Source organism: Ciconia boyciana, chromosome 9 (genome assembly GCF_034638445.1).
Source record: "Ciconia boyciana chromosome 9, ASM3463844v1, whole genome shotgun sequence".
In the NCBI taxonomy this organism is placed as follows: domain Eukaryota; kingdom Metazoa; phylum Chordata; class Aves; order Ciconiiformes; family Ciconiidae; genus Ciconia; species Ciconia boyciana.
The window spans coordinates 28,225,294-28,245,355 of record NC_132942.1 but is presented as its reverse complement, the minus strand read 5'-3'; the positions used below and the strand labels follow the sequence as shown (position 1 = coordinate 28,245,355).

The window sequence follows — 20,062 nt, the reverse complement described above, 5'->3', positions numbered from 1 at the left end:
ATAAAGCTACCTTTATATAGTGTAACTTTTGAAAATTGAAAAATAAATGATTAATTTAAAATCTGGCCCCTTCAATGGGCTAATTTGGTGCTTGCTGAATAGTGTTCAAATTAAAAAAAAAAAAAAAAAGTTTTGTTGTTATAGGAATGAGACTCCAGGGGATAGGAAATTGACTTCCTATTGCCAAACTGATACTTTTTTTTTTTACACTAAAGTCTATGGCCAAAATGTGCACTTTTTTGATGAGTAAAGTGAAGCTATGATATCCATAAAAGAAAGTGAAAAAGGTTCTTTAAAAGGCATGGAAGCCTTTTAAAGAAAACCTAAAAAGCATAAACTTTAGTGTAGTTTCTCCCGTTTGCAAATGAAACTCATTAAACTATTTGTATCCTAAAGCTCTAAGTATTCATAAAGAATGTAGAAATCTGTTGGTATTGGGTTGAATTACAGTAGAATAAGATGAAACTAGAAAGTCAATGTTAACTCATTTAAATCAGATCAATGAAGTGTGTCTTCTTAGATCCTGAAAATTCTGGCATTATATTCTTCTTCTGAAGTCTAAACAGTTTAGCTTTCGTTTTCCTTAATCATTTAGAAATTTTTTTGTAAAGCATGGAAGAGAGGAGATAGCTGTCAGACCATCCTGAAAAAGGACTTTAAGCAGACAGTTCTTTTCAACATGTTGAAATGGTACTTATGCTGGGAGAATTTTGCCTCAAAAGTCTGCAGTTTCCTTAAAGTTGGTGCTATGCCATGGTATCAAGTGCTATAAAGTTGACTTCTGCTTGAAAGAATTTTGAGCATGACGAGCTGATGAATTAAATCAAGTTTACTTTAAACTATTTAAAATATAGCAATATCTGTGGAAATACCAATTTAATCCTTATATCTTTTGGTATGGTTAGGAACCGATATATGGATTAAATAGTGAAAGAACAGTTAAGTCCCAAGAAGTTCGATTTATCAAGTGTTGTAGAATGTTTCTGATGATATCCTAGAAAGGTAGTAGCTAGATATAAAGTTAAAGCTTATTGCTTTACAAAACTTTCCTCTTTCAAATTCTAAGTGTATACAGAATTCAGTATTACATTGGCTTATACTTGACTGGCCCTCATTTTGCATGAGTTTATCATTTAAAGAGTGTTTAGAAATTTGCATTAACAAGCCCACTTGTTTATCATCTTTTTTGTTTGTTTCATAATTGAGGGGGGGTTTATTTTTTCTTTTAAATACTTTTATTCCAAGGAATTTAAGTCAAGAACTGGAGATAATCCAGTTCTTAAGAAAAATAAATTAGAGAATGAAGTCAGTAGTGGAGGCAGGCAATGAGCAATGAAGGAACAAAATAAGAACTCAGCAAACAGGGACTTGCTGGAAGATGGTAAAATGTTAAGGAAATGTGATATTTTTGGGGGAAGATTAAATAAGCAGAAAAATGATACAAAATGGAGTGATGGAGAATCAATAAAATGTGAATTAAAAAGCCAGACACCTAGTGGATTCCAGTGTAATATCCTAGCATTTATTTCACTGGAATGTAATCAGTGACTGTTATGTAAAGTATATATAAATGAATTTACATATGTGTGTTTCTGTTTAAAATATTTACTGTCATTTGCTGAAAAGGAGCTATTACTGTAAGGACATGTGAAGGACTAAGACTATCCAACTCTTACACTAACATCGCTGGAGAGAGTAGGTTGTGACTGCTATGCCAAATAGAGTAGGAGGAACAAGTCTCTTGCAAACCCAGCAGCCTGATCAGGAGGAGGACACTTTTGCTCCTTTCCTCCTCCTTTCCTTCACCTTAAGTGACACTGGACCTGAATTTTAGAAAAAGAAGGTTGTGGTTATGCTATTTTTGTATTCAAATGAATTCAGGTGAGGCTGTTTGGCATCAAATTTTTTTAAAGGCAAGTAATTTTTTCACTGGGGCATCTGCTAATTCTTGTTTTATGAAAAGTAGTGAGCAAAAGTAATTAATGGACACTGAGGGAAAAAAAAGGGAAGGTTTTTTTAAGCATGGAATGTTAACATAGCTACAATTAAAAAAAAAATCCAAACAAATAGTTGGGGAGAACATGCAGCCTGCTCATGCATAAGTACTCATACCTGCTGGGACTTGGCCATTGAGTCCTTTAGAGAGGTACCTGGCTGAAAAAGTCTGAACTACTCTGTCGGAGGAGAGAATGTTTAGGACTCTTCACTTATTTTCAGAAAATCTCCTTTGCATCTGGAATCTTCTCTATTCTTGTGACCCTGGGCCTAATCTTCTCTCCCCTCTAATTTAGTTTTGGAATTCTTTGTTTGAGAATTCCAGATTTCATCTGTGTGTGCAAAATGGCAGAACTTTGCATGCATAATAAAAGCTCAGTGACTTCTTGACAGTGCCAGTGGCATGATTAATTCCCATGCATAATATATTCAGTCATCCTGTGCATATGCAGTGACAATATAAGCAAAAGGGAATGAAGGATCCCTATGGATGATGTCTGGGACAAAGCTCTTGTCTTGCTGTCAAATATGTTTGCCTCTCCCTAACTCCCCACAGATCTCTTTCTCCTTGGGCTCTATGCCAATTGCAGCATCTTCCCCATCTGGTCAGTATCATGAAGCTGGACCACACCTCAACCTCTTTCATCTCTAGCTGGCAAGTTTGTGTGACTCCTGGTAAAGAGACAGAAAATGCAAGATAGATGGCATTTTCTGAAGGAGCCTTTATATAATAATCCCTGGTGTTTGCCACATTTCCTGTTAATAAATTAGCACTGTTTACAGAAAATCATACCTGGTGTTTTGACTGCAGCAATTTTGTATCGGATGACTTAGTGCCTCATATCCCAAATATTAGGGGTTTTACTGTGATCATTCTTAGAAATGAACCAGACTTTTCTTGGCTAACCTTACAGTGTTACTCAATTGTGTTTGTAGTATGCCATATGGTTTTTTGTGCTTCTACAGATAATTTCTAGGCATTATTACATGTACAGTAGTAAAAATGTTAACATATTGGAGGTAATTAAAAGATTTTTGACTAAGACCACCAAAGCTCTCAAACTAGAAAATTACCTCCATCTCTTTTCTGACATGAGCAGTTGCTCTTGCAGGCTTTAAACTGGGATCACGTGGTGCCTGTAAATGTTAACAAGAAGCCTTGAAGAACTTCTACTGACAAGCCAGTATAGCTTTATGACATTATGCTGGCAAAACTGTGTATGTCACATTTGTAGCTACATACGTGGAAAGGTATAGCACGTTTTGCTAACTGTAGTTTTTAGGCAGGTATAGTGATTTGATGTCATGCTGCACATATCTCTGTATCATAGTAAACAAAATATTTATTGTCTCTATCTCATTAAATTAATAAATCAAGTAGGTTTTGCAGCTGTGTTTTAGACAGTAACTGGATAAAGTATAATCTGAATTCTGGCTGGTTACCAATGTTTATCAGTGATGAAAAATTACAGATTAGTCTGTGTTTCTATAATCAGAATATTTACACAATGGATATATTGTTACGGTTGTCGTTTTAGTTCTGATTATTACTCAGTATGTCTGTTGCAATTTTCTCATTTACAGCTGTTATTGAGCTCCATGTGTAATAGATGGCATTACTTTGTCCACCATTTATTTTATGAATAGCCTACAGAAACATTAGTGTTAATAATATTATCCACTTAATGTACACAACAGTTTATAATATGGATAGATGAATAATGTGTTGCATTATTTAAATTTTATTGGAATGAGATAAATAGATCTAGTGCATTTTTGTTGGTAAATGCAGTGTTAAAGTCATCTGGTGGATTAAAAAAAGTCAGTTCTAAGCAAAGTGATTGCAACTACTCTGTTATCAGTATATGAATAAAATAATTTAGACTTAAAACTGTTTTGTCCTGGGTTGGTTTGTTTGTTTGTTTGTTTGGTTTTTTTTGAACCAAGAAGAAAATTTCCTTATTAAAAAGAAAGAAGTGAGTATCAGCTGTTCAAGTTTTTTTTTTTTTTAAAGGGGTGTGTTCTGCTAATAAAGGGAACTAGGTGGGAAAACTTCAGCAATTTGGTTTCTTTGCCCAGTCGCAAGAAAGTGTACATGAGATGCATATCTTATATTAAACATAGCTAAACTAAGTTTACCAGTTTGGTAAATATGACATACAGCTCAGCTTAAGTAGGAAGCAATTATATATTAAGCTCTGCTTAAATAGGAAGCAAAATAGCAGCCTGTATAGGAGGCAAAGTAAGGCCTTGTCCAGGAATTTTGTCTAGGAATTTTGACAGTTTCTTACTTTTGTCTCATTTTTCACTTCATACATATACAGATTTGAGGAGCTTGCACAGCAGTGCTGATTCTTTTTCACAGTTGTTGTGTTAACTAATTGTTTGCTTTTTTCCCACTACTGCTAATTCATGGTATTAGGATTGTGTACTTCAAGATGAGAGGGAGACTGGACTGCCCCTCTAAAGCAGCAATTGAAGATTTCCGTAGGGAAATGTATTGGATTGTAAAATTCTGTTTTATGCTTGGATTGTCTAGTTGCCATTATTACTAGAGGAAGGTAGTAAATAAGCAGCTTTGGGACTCCACCTGTTTACATACAGGATTTGTCCATTTGCCTCCAGCCTTTGATTCACCACCTGTTTTGTTTTCTAAGAGTAAAAAATATTTGTATGTTATTGAAGCACAAGTTACTTTTGCTTCTGATTAATCTCTTGCATCAGAAGGTGAGCATTAATCAAATTTTGGCTAAATGGAAATGACTTTTAGGTAGTCAGGTTCCTAGCTCTTCTTGTTCTTTATCTGCTCCTTTGGCTTAGATCAACATAGGAAGGCTTGGTTTTGTAAGCCTAAGAGGAAAATTATCTTTCTCTTTTTTTTTTCTTTTCTAGTTTTGTGTAATTCTGATTGTATGAAGGAGAAACTCCTTAGCCTGTTTTGTCTGATTAAGTAGGGCTTCTCTAAGTCGACTCTTTAAGATACTGTTTTTGAAAATGTCATTGTATTGCAGGTAGTAAGGATATGCTTTGGTTTCATGAAAATGCATTGGAATATTAATTCAGTACATAGAGGAACCATAATTAATAACTGAAATTGAGGTGTTTTTTAGTTATTTTTTTCAGAATAGATAGACACTTAAACAGAAAATCTCCAATTAATGTTATGTAGAAGTTACACTGTTTGAGTCAGAGAAAATGAAGTTCAAGTTTCTGACAGTGGTATTTAAGTATGTAATGTAAGAATAGCAGTTCTGATATTTTCCTTGCTGTGTTAAGACAAGTTTGATAGGTAGAGGTAATATGTATTAGGCCAACTTGTAAGGTTATAAAAGTTAGACAAGGCTGAAGAAGGGCTTGTGTGCCCTAAAGCTAGTCTGACTTTGCCTAGTGATTCTGGGTGATCTAATAAAAGACATACCTACCGCTATTACCTTGCCTCCAACTGTCATGGCTACCATAGCGCAATGTATTTTGGGTTAATTCCCAATGTGTACTTTATAACAGACAAGCTGTGCTATGCAGACCAGTTAGTCTTTGTTGCTGAAGCTACACAATTCATCTGTTGTTTAACTCCACAGATCTCAAAAGAACTCTGAGAGATGTTTTGGCATATTCAGTCTTGAATTGTTAATGAATTTTTTAATGACATTTTTAACTATGTGTTAAATGGTTTAACTGAGTGTGTACATGAAACTGTCTGTACACTTATGTACATCTAGTGGATTCTTCTACTAAATAAAATACCTATCCAGTCTTCCTGCCGTAAGGGGTATGTCTTCATAGGTGTGTATTCACAAATTTCTTAACATTAGTGATACTTTGTCATTTATACTGTCCATTCTGAGCTACATTGTAGTGCAGGGATTCATAACAAGCAGTGATCTACTAGAATTTTAGGACCACCAGAAAACTGCAGAGAGCTGTCTGGTATTTTGCCTCTAGTCCCAAAAGTACCTGATGTTTCAGTGAAAGGTAAAATGTGTGCACCACATACACATGCTTTGCTTCCATCCAGTTGTCATTTTCTTTCTTCAGAGACCATGTTACCTGTTACTTGTTTGAGGCCATCTATAATTCTATTGCAATGTAAAGTTAATTTACTTCCAGCTTTTATGTGATTGTTTTCTCAAGAACATAGAGCTTTTTAGAAGTTATGTAACATATAAAATGAAGAATAGCACAAAACTGATATTTTAGCAGAATAATTTTGGTATCTTCAATGTTTTCTTTGGTTACTCTATCAGTTCTTTTCACAGATTTATTTTTCTTTGCTTACTACAGAAAAATTACATCAAATGTAGGATAACAGAACACTGTCAAACTAAGAAGGTTTTATATGGACAGCATTAGACAGGAGCAGAAAGATCCAGTGCACTAATAGGCACGCTCACATGAGCTACGTAGTCCATTGACAGTTTTTTCCTTTGTTCTCCCTCTCGACCCACTTTCTGCCAGTGATTTGTGACATATTTTGTAAGAGATCAAATAAGCCCTTGACACCTGATTGCAGTGTAGTGCTTGTTTACAGTTGCATTTTTGAAGGACCTCTAGACAAGATGGAAGGTTTAACTTAACGTAATTAAATTTGCATCTGCTCTGTGACAGGAATTTTCTTATGTATGCATCCTGTTGAGCAACTTTTACTGTAATTGGCCATGAAGTACCAAAAGAAAGATGCAGGTAGACAAAATCATTGTTGCCTATTACTAAAATCTGTCATTGTATTTCATAAGGACTGGCTTGTACCTGAGTTTGTGCCTGGTTCTTTGAAATACAGGAATGCCTACTTTTATTTGGAGGGGGGAAGGGAGAGATTTCCAAAGCATTGGACCTTTCTCTGGGTCCTTTCACACTGCTTGAGTGAGGCTAGATGTCTAAAATGCCTGTAGTTACATTAATCTCTCTTTCAGAATTACTTTTCTTTTCCTGAACGTTAGTTACTATTTGTTTTGCAGTTATCTGCCTTTTTTTTGGCATGTCTACCTTTGTCCTTGGGCAGATCCCTGAGCTGTTTGATAGTTGTATTGCTAGGCACTGAACCTACTTTCTTTCATCGTCTTGATTTTCTTGATCATTTAAGGTAGATCTGATGCGAGGTGATGTAGCTGTGCTGAAGTTGCTGGCATTGTACTCCCTTCGGTTGGATCCAAATTTAACTAGATGCTATCACTTCTACTTACATCTGCAGATATTATTTTACAATAGACAGTTTTAGTTTGTATGCTAGTTTAGGGACAAAATGAATATTTGATTGAAATTATTAATGTGATAGTTTCTTGATGTTTTTTAAGTCTTGAAACAATCTTGGAGGAAGATAGAGGACTGAAGAGATAAGCCTTAGGAAAACTGATTGGTATGGTCTTATGCAAAGCAAAATTAGGAAATTAGAACTGGAAATTGAATAAAAGGTTCTTCTGACTCCAGGTCTGTTCTAACAGCTTATCCTACTGGTTAGTACTTTATAATAATAGTAGCAATGACACCCCTCCCAGAAAAAAAGCTTTAGGCAATCTAGGCTATCACTACAAAAATACAATGGAAAGTGTTTTTAGTTTTGGGGGGTCGTTTTGTTGGGTTTTTTGCCTCTCTCTCCAGCCATCTGTTAGCAGTGCATTAAATGTTTAGTTGTCTTTTCAGAGGTTTCAGTAGAAGATTTGTAATGGGCTTTGGTAAGAATTGTCTATAACTTTTAAGTATGTAATTGGCTTACTAGTTGACCAGTAGATTAAAAAAAAAGAAGCACGGAAGTTTCAGTTAGCGTCCCACAGTATTCTTCACCTTACAGTAGCTCTCAGAGGCCCTAAGTGAGATAGGAATCTCTGTTGTTCTATATAGAAGGCACATGGTCTCTCCCAGTTATATGTAAAATGCTGATGTGATTAAATGTGGCATAGAATTTTTGTGTTGCCCAACCCAAAACTTCTGTGGTTTTGGGATTTTTTTGTTGTTGTTTTTTTTTGTTTTTTTCCCTCTGTTATCACTTAGCTATTTAGTTCAGATGAATAGGCACTAGGTTGCTGTTAGTTGGCAGAACTCTCAGGCAGTATTTAAGTTCACTTTATTCTAGAAACATCTGTACATGACATGCTCAGTAGAATATTATTTTAGTTGCGGAAATACTACTTTTTCTGTATCCAGTTCATCACAAATTTGTTAGTAGCCTGGTCATTGTCAACAAGCTTTTCTTAACATGTAATTTTGAAGTAAGTATCTGTTCTCCAGACAGTACTTACAACTATCATTGAGTTAACAAGTTTGATTTTTTTTACTGAGCTGCTGTTTAGTAATGTGTGATTCCCAGGATCCTCATGTTCCCTACCAACACAAGAGTCTTTTTTTTCTTTTAATGTGATAAAGGTCAGCGTTCATTCCTGTAAGTCGGAAGGCAACCAAGACACACTAAGTAGACTGAAGATAAGTAAGGTTCGTTTCTTCATATATTGTTGTAAATGTGGACCCTGATTTGAAAGATAAATTAAGCTGAACTTGATGAATAGCATTTTCTATTCGCATTTTAAAAGCTAAAGAACTATTTTATAGTTGCTTTGAATTTCCCATGATTAATTCTTATCCATTCTTTGTGGTATATTATGGCCAAATGCAGCTGATATGACGTAGCATAATGTACAATTGATATTGTTGAGATTCCTTCTGTCAGTGAGATTTGAACAGGCCATGATGTTCACCTAATACCATTGAAGTGGTTTTATGAGGACTAAGGATTATTTGTGTCTTGCATGACCTGTCCTTATTGCTACTTTTGAGTACAACATAGGTTAGAAGAAGTAATTATTTTCAGCCTACTGACTACAAGCGAGATTAATAGCTTTTGAAAGGGCTGTAATGAAAGGCTGACCCAACTGGCTTTTGTATTATACCTTGTTTATCCTGCTCTCATCTCTATCACCTTTGGGCTACAACAAAATGTAATTTATGTTAGTAGTGCTTCATAGAGGGTGAAAGGTCATATTTTTAATGAGGGTAACCCTGATTGGGATTCAGGTTTTAAAGTGTTGTGTGGTAGAGTACAGTCAACAAAGTCCATGTAAACAAAGTGATTGCAGAAAGGGGCAAGAAAACCTATTATTTGACAGAAAATAAGACTGCTTTCTTTTGCTAGGCATTAGTAAAGTTCAATTAGCAGAAGTTAAATATCTAGAAAAAGGGATTTAACAAAATACCAGCATTGTGATGGTCGAGTGTAATAAACCTCTATAGTTTCAGTGGAGTGTTGGGTTCTTTGTACTGAAAAAAATATTTTTCAGATAATCAATTTCCTCTTTCTTATTTTGATGCCGTTTGCCATAAACAACTTTATCTATGTCTATCTTGTCTTTGACTTAAGGAGGGCAGAAATGAAATGACCACCTCTGCTTGTTCCAGGGAGAAATGTGCTGGACAGTGCAACTGAACTTGCCCATATTTGGAAAGGTTAACCAAAGTATTCAATTGGTTTTGAGTTTTCCCTTTAGAAGGAAAAGTTGCATTATGTCAAGTACAGTTTGTGAGATTGAGCAATGGTGTCTATTAGTGGTGTTTTCACTTCAGTAAAACTGAACTTTTGAGAGTGGTACGCTTTAGTGATAGAAAATGCTGCTGGATTTATTTGTTGAATGTTGTTAATATTAGAATTCACTATGTTACTTACATAACCGGTTTTCACAGAACATGCTGCATCTTCATAGAAGCCAACATTTTTTGAAGTAGGTTATAACTTCAAGAGAATTCTACTCAAAAGAAATTTAGCAGTTGCAGGGCGAAGTTTTAGGGTGTAAGAGAGGAAGGTAAAGATTTCAACTCAAAATCTTTGAAAGAAGTTCTTGGATTTGGGTTTTCAGCATTCAAATGCATACTGTGTATGACTGCTGCTTCCCATGAAAGCTCACGCTTGTCTTTCATTCGTGTACGTTTTTCACAAGTGAGAAATTGCTTCAGTTATGTTCCAGAAAGGAATGGGAAACACTTCAGAGATTCTGAATTTCATTACTGTTTGTGGAAACAACTTCTAACCTGGGTTTAGTTCAAGGTTTGCATAGAGAAGAATGGTGGAGTGAGCCCCTTCAGTTACTTACAGCCTTTCATGGAGATACAAATTATTAAAATATGAGCTTTTATATGTTGTTTTTTTACCACGTAAAAAGTTCTGTGTTAGAGAATAATTGTTAGCTTTCCCATAGGACAGAATGGTAACTGGTGGTAAATGTAGACTGCTTAACAGTAATGACTATGTGCAAAATCGTAACGCATGTAGGATTCACTTTGTGTGGGATTTCATAATGAAAGTTTGAGGGGACAGCAGGTTAGATTACGTAAGAGCTGCAAGACTTTGGAGAGGTATTGTGCTGATGTCAGATGCTTTTTTTTTCCTGATTTTGCATTATTTTCTGTGTATCATGTTGCATCATAATTAAATATTGGATCGTGCTGCTATATGACATGAAGTTTTTATTTCGTGGTGATATGTGAAGCAATATATTGAAACCCTGTTCTAGCAGTTTGAACATTGGCTTTCTTCTCTCCAGCACTCCCCCCCTCCTGCAGTCGTACTTGACTGCCTTTTTAACCTAGGTCAGCCTTGCTATGCTGTCCTCCTGCAATGCCATTCCATGCTGCTGTCTCCCTTCTTCCCTACCGCAGCACTCCCCTGTGTCTTTGGGCTCCTGCTGTCTGTTGGCAAGGAACAGAATCACACATTACTTTAAAGCAACATAATGTTGGGATTCCCCTTCTTTTCTTCAGTGTCAATAGGTCTTGAACTATTAATGCAAATCTTCAAAATGATTCTTTTAAATTTACACTTGTTTTACATTATTTTATAATTAAGTTTTAGTGTTTAAAGAGAAGAAACGAATGGAAGTTTTTCAAGTGATTAAATATTAATTTTATTCACATTTAACCCTAATTTACATTAAGGATGTTAACTGAAAGGCAGATCTTTTGAATTCAACATTTTCATTTCCTTCTAGCCTCATTGATGAATAGCTGGATCTTGTCATATGTTCATAAAGGGTGATGGTCCACTGGGATAGAAGGAATAATTGTGCTGTCTTGCACTTTCTAGGATGGTCTGTTTGTGATGCTTACTGTTTCCTAAAAAAAAAAAAAAAAAAAAAAAAAAGAAATTCCTTTTTGTCTAAACTAAAACTGAGATTTGAAACAAAAACTTGTTTCAGACCATTAGAGAGACCGTCCTGCTTCTAATATAGCTAATTATTTTTCTTTTATTTCAACAACATTCTCCTTAAAAATTATGACAGTATTATATTTCAAATGTCTTCTTATTAAAGGCTTCTCATTTGTTCTTTTGAATGAGACTTTTATGAGCTCTCCCTGCTTAGGTGCTTCTGCTTAAGTCTTAAAAGATTGAACAAACAGACCAGCCTTAAGCACCTTGAAAACCCAGTCACTCCTGTATTGTCCTCATTTGACATTTTGTATGCAGGTGAAATTAAGGCTATAGATTATGAAATATATAAAATGAAGCACAATATTTCATATCCAGATTTCTCAGTTACATACAAACTGAGAAACTGATTTGAAGAGACCTGTTTAATCCTAGGCAAGCCTTTTGAGGACTCCGGCAATTTGTCTTGTCTGTCTTAACAGGACTTCAGTGTTTTGGAAATCTGATTTCTAAGGTATTTTATTGGAAGGTGTATCAAGTGATAATATTGATGATAAAATCTTGTATTACACATGTGATATATCTATTGCATACAGTACTATGAATTTAGGTAAATACAAAAATGTTGTGATGCATGCAACTACAACTAGGGGTAAACCTGACCACTGATGTTTGTTGTGATTTGTTTTCAGAGAATTATGTTAACTAAAATGCACTCAGTATACTCCTATTAAAATTTGTATTTCTTACCTGGGAGTTCTGGTAACATAAAATTTATCTCTGTAATTTAAATTGCTTACAGAACCCTGAGTAAAAGTACAGTCTTGGTATTGTATAAACTGCTGATGCCTATTCCATGCATTCAGTGCATACACTTGCAAAAGTAAAATCCTAGTTTTGCATACTCTACAGTTAGGTGTTTTTGCAAATGATACAGACCTTTGTGCACAGTGTTTAATAAATTATTGAACTTTGAAGAACCTTTGAGAAATAGGGCCTGCATGTGACTGAGCAGTAGACATGAATAAATGTTATCCTCAAGTGTATCTAGCAGACAGTAATAGATGCTTGATCAGACAATATGAGCCCTGAGTGAATGATGGTAATAACATTAAATATTTACATATAGCAAAAGCATCTTGACAGCAGAAAAGAGACTGTCTCTGCAGTAAGGTGGATAAAACCCAGTGTAATATAGTATACCTTTCTATAGGACAACTTTCTGTTAATAACTAGCAGCATTTCTCTGTAAGATGCATATTATAAAAGTAGTTGTTTGGGACTCACAACTACTGTATTTCAGTCTACCTATTTTATACGACATTTTAAAATCTGTGAGTCTTTACTGTCATACAAGACTATTTTCAAGACTTCATCGGTATAATCTCCTGGTGTTGATATCACTCCATACCTACTATAATGTAAAAAAGATTGCTAAGTTCAAGAATAAGAATTAATAATTGGATAATAATCAAGTGTTTTCATATTAACCAAAAGTACATTTTGACCTGTATGTTACTAGAAGCTCAGAGTCACTCTGCTTTACTTTACCTTAGTTTTACATTGGATTTTCTAACATAGGAGCTGTCTTGAGAATTGTGTCCAAAAGAAAGTTGTACTGTGGCTATACTCAAAAGGATTCATGAAAGCAAGAAGCAATATCCTTCTCCCTCCTGCCCTCTCCACTGCTGAGCGGTTTCATGGGAGTAAATCCATTTTATTGATGTCCAGAGTCCTTGAAGTGCATGATACTTGTTTATGTGCTCTTGTTTTGTTTTTTTGGGGGGAACCTGCAAATTATGCTTGGAGAACAGTTGGTATTGCTTGCACTGCACTTTTAAAAATAGGTCACGCTTGATTTTTCCACATAATTTTAAAACGAAATTACTGTATCAGAAGCATAGGATAACAACTTAATTTTTATACTGAAGAGTAGATGATTTTGTTAGAGGTTCTTATGCTTTTTAATGCATTTCAAATAGCTTTCAGTTATAGGAAAGAAATAAAACAAAGGTGGCAGTAAGTTGAATTTTTTTAAAATACTCTATGAAGCTTGTATTACTATGGTGAACCTGTTTGCATTTAATGATCTGTCGTGTCACGTAATTAAAACAAATTAATATTGAGAATGAAGTAAAATGGAGTACTATCGAGCCACTTTTTCATATATTCATTTTCTTGTAATAGCAAAAAGAGAACATAGAACACAATTTTAGAATTTGTTGCTTTAAGTCATCACTGAGGTTGTTTTTTGTTTTGTTTAGTTTTAATATTTTGTGACAAAGATAATTCCTCGGAAGCGGAAACTGGAAACTTTGTTTTACTTTTTTGCTTAGAATTCTTCCTCTGCTTACTGCTTTTGTTGGAAAGATGCTTAGCAATTCATTTCTTAGAGATGGCTTCAGCATGGGTAGCCATTCAGTGTTAGTAAGTAATTATCCTTGAGTAAGTATCCTGTAAGTATCCTTGAGAACATGAATGATTATGAACATGGAATGTCTAAGGCATATGACTAGTTGAGCATTGGTCAGTCAAGCCTTTCTTGAGGTATAAGGGCAAATACATTTTTCCAGCTGTTAAGGAAAGAATCTTAATCCTGTCGAGGAAAGGGCTGGTATACTGCAAGGGGGGAAAATGTCATATTCCTGCAAATGTGTGAATGATATGTTTTACAAAAGGAATGTGACAGAAATTTAATGTGACATGTTCTCTTCTTGGATGAGTTTTACTTTGAAGTAAAAAGTTTTGCAGGTGATAGCTGTTCTGAGAAGCATTCCTCTGTGGCTGTAAAATTGATGTGGACTACAGAGCTAGAATGTTGATAGCTTGATGCTAGCGAATGTGAGCAGAGATGTTTTGAAAGGGCACTGAACTAAAGAGAAGCCCAAGTGGGCTCATTCTACTGTCCAGAATTTGCCCCATATTCCTTTTTTGCTTCTTGGATGTCAAGAATTGGAAATTATGCAGCACTTAACTTTAAGATTGCGTCTGGAATCTAGTAAAGTAGCATACCCCTGGCTTTCAGAGGGCTGTGCATCTCAGGATCCTTAAGAAAAAATACCTATTTGGGGCTAGAAGATCTACATGTATTTCTTGAGGCAACTAGTAGTTTGGTATCTTTTTGGATGAAAACTTCTAACATGCTGATCAGGAGTTACTTTAGTTTAAATCCTCTTTCTTTCTAATACAACTGCTGGTAGATGAAATGATGTATTCTTGTAAAAGCAATAAAATATGACAGATTCTTAAAAGCTTGGACAATAATAATATAATTCAGTGATCATCAAACTTTGAACTTTTTTTTTCATTATTGCTATGGTAAAGAGGATGTTACAGTTGGTTTTTGCTGGTAATACTACTTGCTTTCTCTTGTGGACTCTACAGGTCCTTAACTGTCATACCATTGTTCCTTGCTTTGTATCAGCACATCTTTCCTCCAGTCTCCTCATTTAAGCTTTCCAAGATGAGATAGCAGTGAAAGTACTTCAGGAAGTACAAATACTTTCTCTGAAGCTGGAAGTGTAATTTGAGAAGCCATGAGTAGAATTCTATATGACATGTGAGGAACAAGATTATCTTCCTTTTTTATTTGCTATTTAAAGTAGGGACAATATTGATTTTTGTGGCAGCAGGTTAGGTCCTAAGGCAGGGTATAGATTAAAACATCTAAAGCATGAGGTTTCCAAACTTAGTTACAGTGTGCTGCCCACTCACTGAGTGAAGCTTTTCCCAGTTGGGTTTCTAAGGGCTTTTCAGTCCTGTAGTATCTAGGCACTTCACATCACAACTATTTGCCTAATACAATAGGTTTAATCCACAAGGCTGGGTTGTCTTCGTCTAACCATCAAGGTGAGAATTTTAACTTGAGAATCTTCTTTCATTGCACATCATTTCAGTGGTTTTTGTTGTGGTTTTTTTTTAATGCAGGTGCATAAATGAAGAAGATTCTTTGTTCATCATATAATCTTCAAGGTCTAGACCCTGTAACAGTCAGGGCCTGAGCACATGCAAAACCTTGCTAAAATCTTATGTTTTGATTTCACTGAGTGTGGGGTAGGGAAATTATGTTAGATAAACTCTTTCTGCAAGTATAGTTCTGTTGCAGCCTGTATAATGTTTTCATGAGCAATGTTTTAAAAGCCATTATTCCTCCTCTTCATTCTTCCCCCTCACGCTTCTCCTTGCTGCTTCAGAATTTGGAGAGATTATTTTAAAAGCAATCTCTAAGCATCTTTCTTTAAATTTTGTGATAGAGGTTATATTTCAATCAGAACAGGCATTTAGTGTCCTCCTGTAGTTTGCCTTGTGGGGATTTTAGATTTTTTCAGATTTTATTTCCTTGTTCTGTAGTATGCAGTTCAAAAATGTACCCTAAAATATATTAGTTTCATTTAGCTTAATGAAGCTGAAAACACGAAATTTAGAGTCATGAGGCTCTTGAAGTGGCTGTTTAATGCCTGTAATAGGAAGCAGCTTTGTTGAGAGTGATTTTTCTACTGAAATTAGTGCTATAAAGTATTAATATGTTGCTGTCCATTTCATGATGATAGATGTGGGGTTCAGATGCAGAATTTTTAATTTATTCATCTATATGTAAAATGTCCATAAATAAATGGTGTCCATGTGCTAAATGGCTAGTGAACATAAAGACTTTTACTTCCCTTTTCCTGTAAAAATCTTGTGAAATAAAAATACAGAGACTAATGTCAGGGATTGTATTAACATCTTTTTTGCAATCTGTGCTTTTAACTTGATCTAAGCATGTAAGTTTATAATTTTTTTGCATTGGTAGACAATTGTGCTGGTATTCAATACACACATTTATATTCAGCATAAAATATATTTCAGCCTCTTCACAGCTTTTCTTGGGCTAGGTTGCACTGCAAAGTTTAGTTAGTTTGCATCAACCTAAGCATTCAACTGCGGTACTAATCAGCAGAAGCACAACAGGATGGTGGAGATGTGAAATGGCTGTAACCTGCATTGAAGCAATAATAAATAGGGTGGCAGAAGTATACAAAGTGTCAAAATGCAAACAAGGAATGAATGTGCAAAGTTTACGGTTTCTAAAGCACCTTCTTAAGCTGTGAAAGCACTCCAGATAAAAATAATAATAAATAAAGTCCATTCAAACAGGGGAAAAAAATCATTTTGAAAATGATTAAGTCTATGGAATGTTTTCCTAAAATCAATTTCATAAAATATCCAAGCTATGTAAACCTTCTTGTGCATAGTATAGGCTTTAAAATATACCAGGTTTTGTCCTGTTCTGCAAGGCTTTTCTCTTTTTTTTGACTGTAAGAACAGGTTGTAATAAAACTGTATGTAACGCTTTATCAGCTATTTAAGGATGTGTATGTTTTAGTTAGAAAGGGGAGGAGTTTGTCTCATCATGACCTCTCTTTGTCTGTCTTTTCTTGGCAAAGAGTGAGGCTTCTCTTCGGTACTGTGCGGACTCCACACTTGAGCCGAATTAGCTTTTGAACTTTTCATGTACTATAAATCTTAAGAGACAATAAAGTTAAAGTGCACGTCACTAGGTGGCACTGAAACATCGTTGTATGCCAAGTACAGTCTTGAGCTCTTCATCTGCGCTACTAGAGCTGCCTGGATTTGTAAGTGTCAGGGAAATTGTTTTATTGTTAAAGGGCATAGTGTAATATATTCATCTCCATCCAAGGCAGCCATTTAATGCCCTGAAACATGCCCTCTCACAGCTCTGGCCTGTTGACTATGCTTATTTGGTGTAATAATTAGCAGAATTTCTCACTAACAGCGGTACTTACTAACACCTCACATTTTCCTCTGTGTTTTTGTACGTGATGGATTGTGCATTCTGTGAATAAAGTTAAGTGGGTCACAGCCTAAGCCCTGTACAACACAGCTATTTTCTGCACGATAGTTTTGAATAGATATATATTAACTCCTTTTTAATTCCTGTGGTGTGTAATGCAAACAAATTTGAGCCTTTTTGTAATAGGCTATTGGAAACTTGTAAGCACAGGACAGTTAACTTGTCAACTCAAAGAACAAAAGAAACGGAACAAGGAGCTATCGAAATTAGAGTACACTGTCTTTTAACAGTGGCATGATCTAGAAGCCTGTTGTAATGCTTTATGAAGTTTGATACAGATTGCTGTACTTTATTCTAGAGGAACAATTCTCATATGCGTGTTGAAGGTGATCCTTATGCTGTCATGATGTTCAAAGAGTTACACTGCTTAGTATGAAAACAGAAGTGGGAAGCCTGAGTTAAACATCTCTTGCTTTTTTTGCACTTTATTAGCTGGAAATGAGGGAGTATGTTGAAAATTGTTGTGATGGAAATAAAAGGTCCTTGAATAAATGCTGTGGTAGGGATCCCTGTCATGTTTCTTTCCAAATGCAGTGGCTAGGACAGGCAGAGTTAAGGCTTCCCAAAATTATGAGGTAAAGGTAGTCTTTTTTAGTTAAACCTCTAAGTAAAAATCTAATGAAATACCTATATAATGAATTAATTCAAATAACAGTGATTTGAGGCATTTGTCATGTGGAAGCTCAGCTCTGCATGGAGACCATCAAAGCTTTGTCACTTCTATTTTAGATGGGTATTGCAGCATACGTAGTGTTAAATGTTGGTCATAAGCTCTTGCAGTTGTCTCATATTATGTAATTTTAAAATAATCCCTTCCAATATATCTTTTTTTATCCTACATTGTTCATTCTTTTTTCACCTAGCCCTTCTTGAATTCTAGTTACTGCTGAAGCAATGCCATTGTAGAAGGGGAAGTAATACAGCATGTTAAGCCAGCAAATAAGAACAAAGGTGGCTCTGGCAGCTTTCTTTTAATGTCAGTTCCTTGCCCTCAGCCTCCCTTATTAATGCATCTGAGCTGCTGTCACTCGCATGGTTTTAACACAGACATGCATACTATGTGTCAAAAAGGGTGGCCTAGATTTTTTTAATTTCAGGTTGAGAGTACCCCAACATATAAAACCACTGTATCAAATTATAGGATGGTTGACTCAAGTCCTTGTAGACATTCTGAGGGAAATGAAATTTATTTATTCTTGTCTTTGACATATACTCTAAGGAAGCAGGAGAGTTTAGGACTTTAAGGTGTCCACAATATTTTCATTTGGACAGAGACTTGCCTGCGTGACTTTAAAAATAATTTTGTGATAGTTCAGAACAATCCTTCTCTTTGTCAAGTTGTACTTCCATATTAAGATTTTTTTGTGTGTTTGTGCTTATCTCTTTTTATAAAGGGATTTTATCTCTCCTCACCATCCCTGTTCCTTCCCTTGTACTAATTTACCTGTGGGCTTGTTGATTATGTTCTTATACAACACATACAAATATTTACTTAAAAATACAGTTAGAGACTATTTGGTGCTTTTTCTTTATTGGATCATTTCATGGATTCAATTTTGAATGTTACCACGCAGCTGATTAAACATGTCTGTATTTTCCTATCAACCTGGTACAGCTTTAGTATCTGTTACGGATCAGTATGGCTGCCTCTCTTCTTTCTTTGTTTAGAGAACGTATCCAAACCATTCTAGAATGAGTTAGTACTCTTTGTAGGAATTGTTTGGTTATTAAATTTCGCAGTAGGAATATGCAGTAGTATAAGTCTAGGACTCTTTTTCAGCAGAAGGGAGGAAATAGGACAAAGGAGAGTTGTGGTGAAATCTGGAAGAGTCCTCTCTCTGCCAGCCTCTATCTTTTTCACCTTCAGAAATCCAGCCTGTGTTTGAGAATAGCATGGAGAAGGGAAGAGATGATTTTTAAAAAGACTTGTCACTACTGTACTACTTCACACTCACAAAGTACAGACAGTGATAGCAGCAGGACTGTCTAGACTCTTAGACCAGTTAGGAATGTAAGTGTATGGGGAGAAAGGACAGACAAAAGTTTCCCTAAACAAATGTACACAGAAGACTTAAGAAATAATTTTTGTGCATGTCCCTTTTAGTTGAGTACTGCTGCTCTGCAAAATTACACCTGATCATTGCAAGTGAGGGGAAAAGTTAACAAGAAATAAGGTCTGTATATGCAAGTAATAAAAATGAAAACTGGAAATTAAGTTTTAGCCTTTGCAAGAGCTAGGATTGCTTTATTAAAACATCATTATTTTAAAAAGTAACAGTTCTTAAGTTTGCTCAACAAATGTATTCTTAAGCAAAATGTTGATTTGCATTATGAAATTTGCCTTGGTTTGGCACAAAGCAAATGGCTTAACAGATCTACTTCTTTCATAGCAGATCAGTGCTCTCTTGTGTTTTACCTCTTAGTATACCCTAAGCTTATTCTTTAAATTATGCAAAGTCAGTTTAAGAATAAAATGTGAAAGAAAATTGAATAGTCCTTCCTTTAGCTGTAGTTCTTTAACCTTATGATAGTACTGTAAATGTTCCAAGTACTATGAAATATGGATCCCGGCAAACTCTTGTCTAAGTTTGTATGAGTTGTGAGGCAGAAGAAAATTTCTAACACCAGCTTTAGAACTTCAGTAAAATATATTCTTACAGAAGTAATCCTGATTCACTGACCACTGGTGACTGGCAAAGTGATGAATCAAAACCAAACTGAGGAATAAGATGCATCAAACTTTCAGTCAGTGTGGCTCTACTGCCTCCAGTTTATTTGGTTAGGCTGTATGTTCAGAACTTCTTAAGGAAATATGGATGATTCATTGCAGTCTGCTGGTCTAAACAGTTTTGGAACCACTGAACTAAAATGTATCATTTAGAAAAACATCCAAACTTGATATAAAAAAGAATTCCCATGAGGGTGAACTCATCTCACACAGTGGTGATCTGCTCCAATGGTTAATTATCCTTTCTTTTAAATTGTGCTCCCTGTTTCTGGTCTGAACTTGCCTAACCTTCTTTCAGACCCTGAATTTTGCTAATCTTTGTCTGCCAACTTAAATGTTAAATGTTAGCTTTCTGTTCCAC

The 20,062-nt window shown here is 35.3% G+C and overlaps 1 protein-coding gene across 6 annotated transcripts in view; it reads left to right on the top strand.

The window, feature by feature from the left end:
• FTO (FTO alpha-ketoglutarate dependent dioxygenase) overlaps positions 1-20,062 on the top strand; it is a 267,160-nt gene that overhangs the window by 17,229 nt on the left and 229,869 nt on the right. The window lies entirely within an intron of this gene.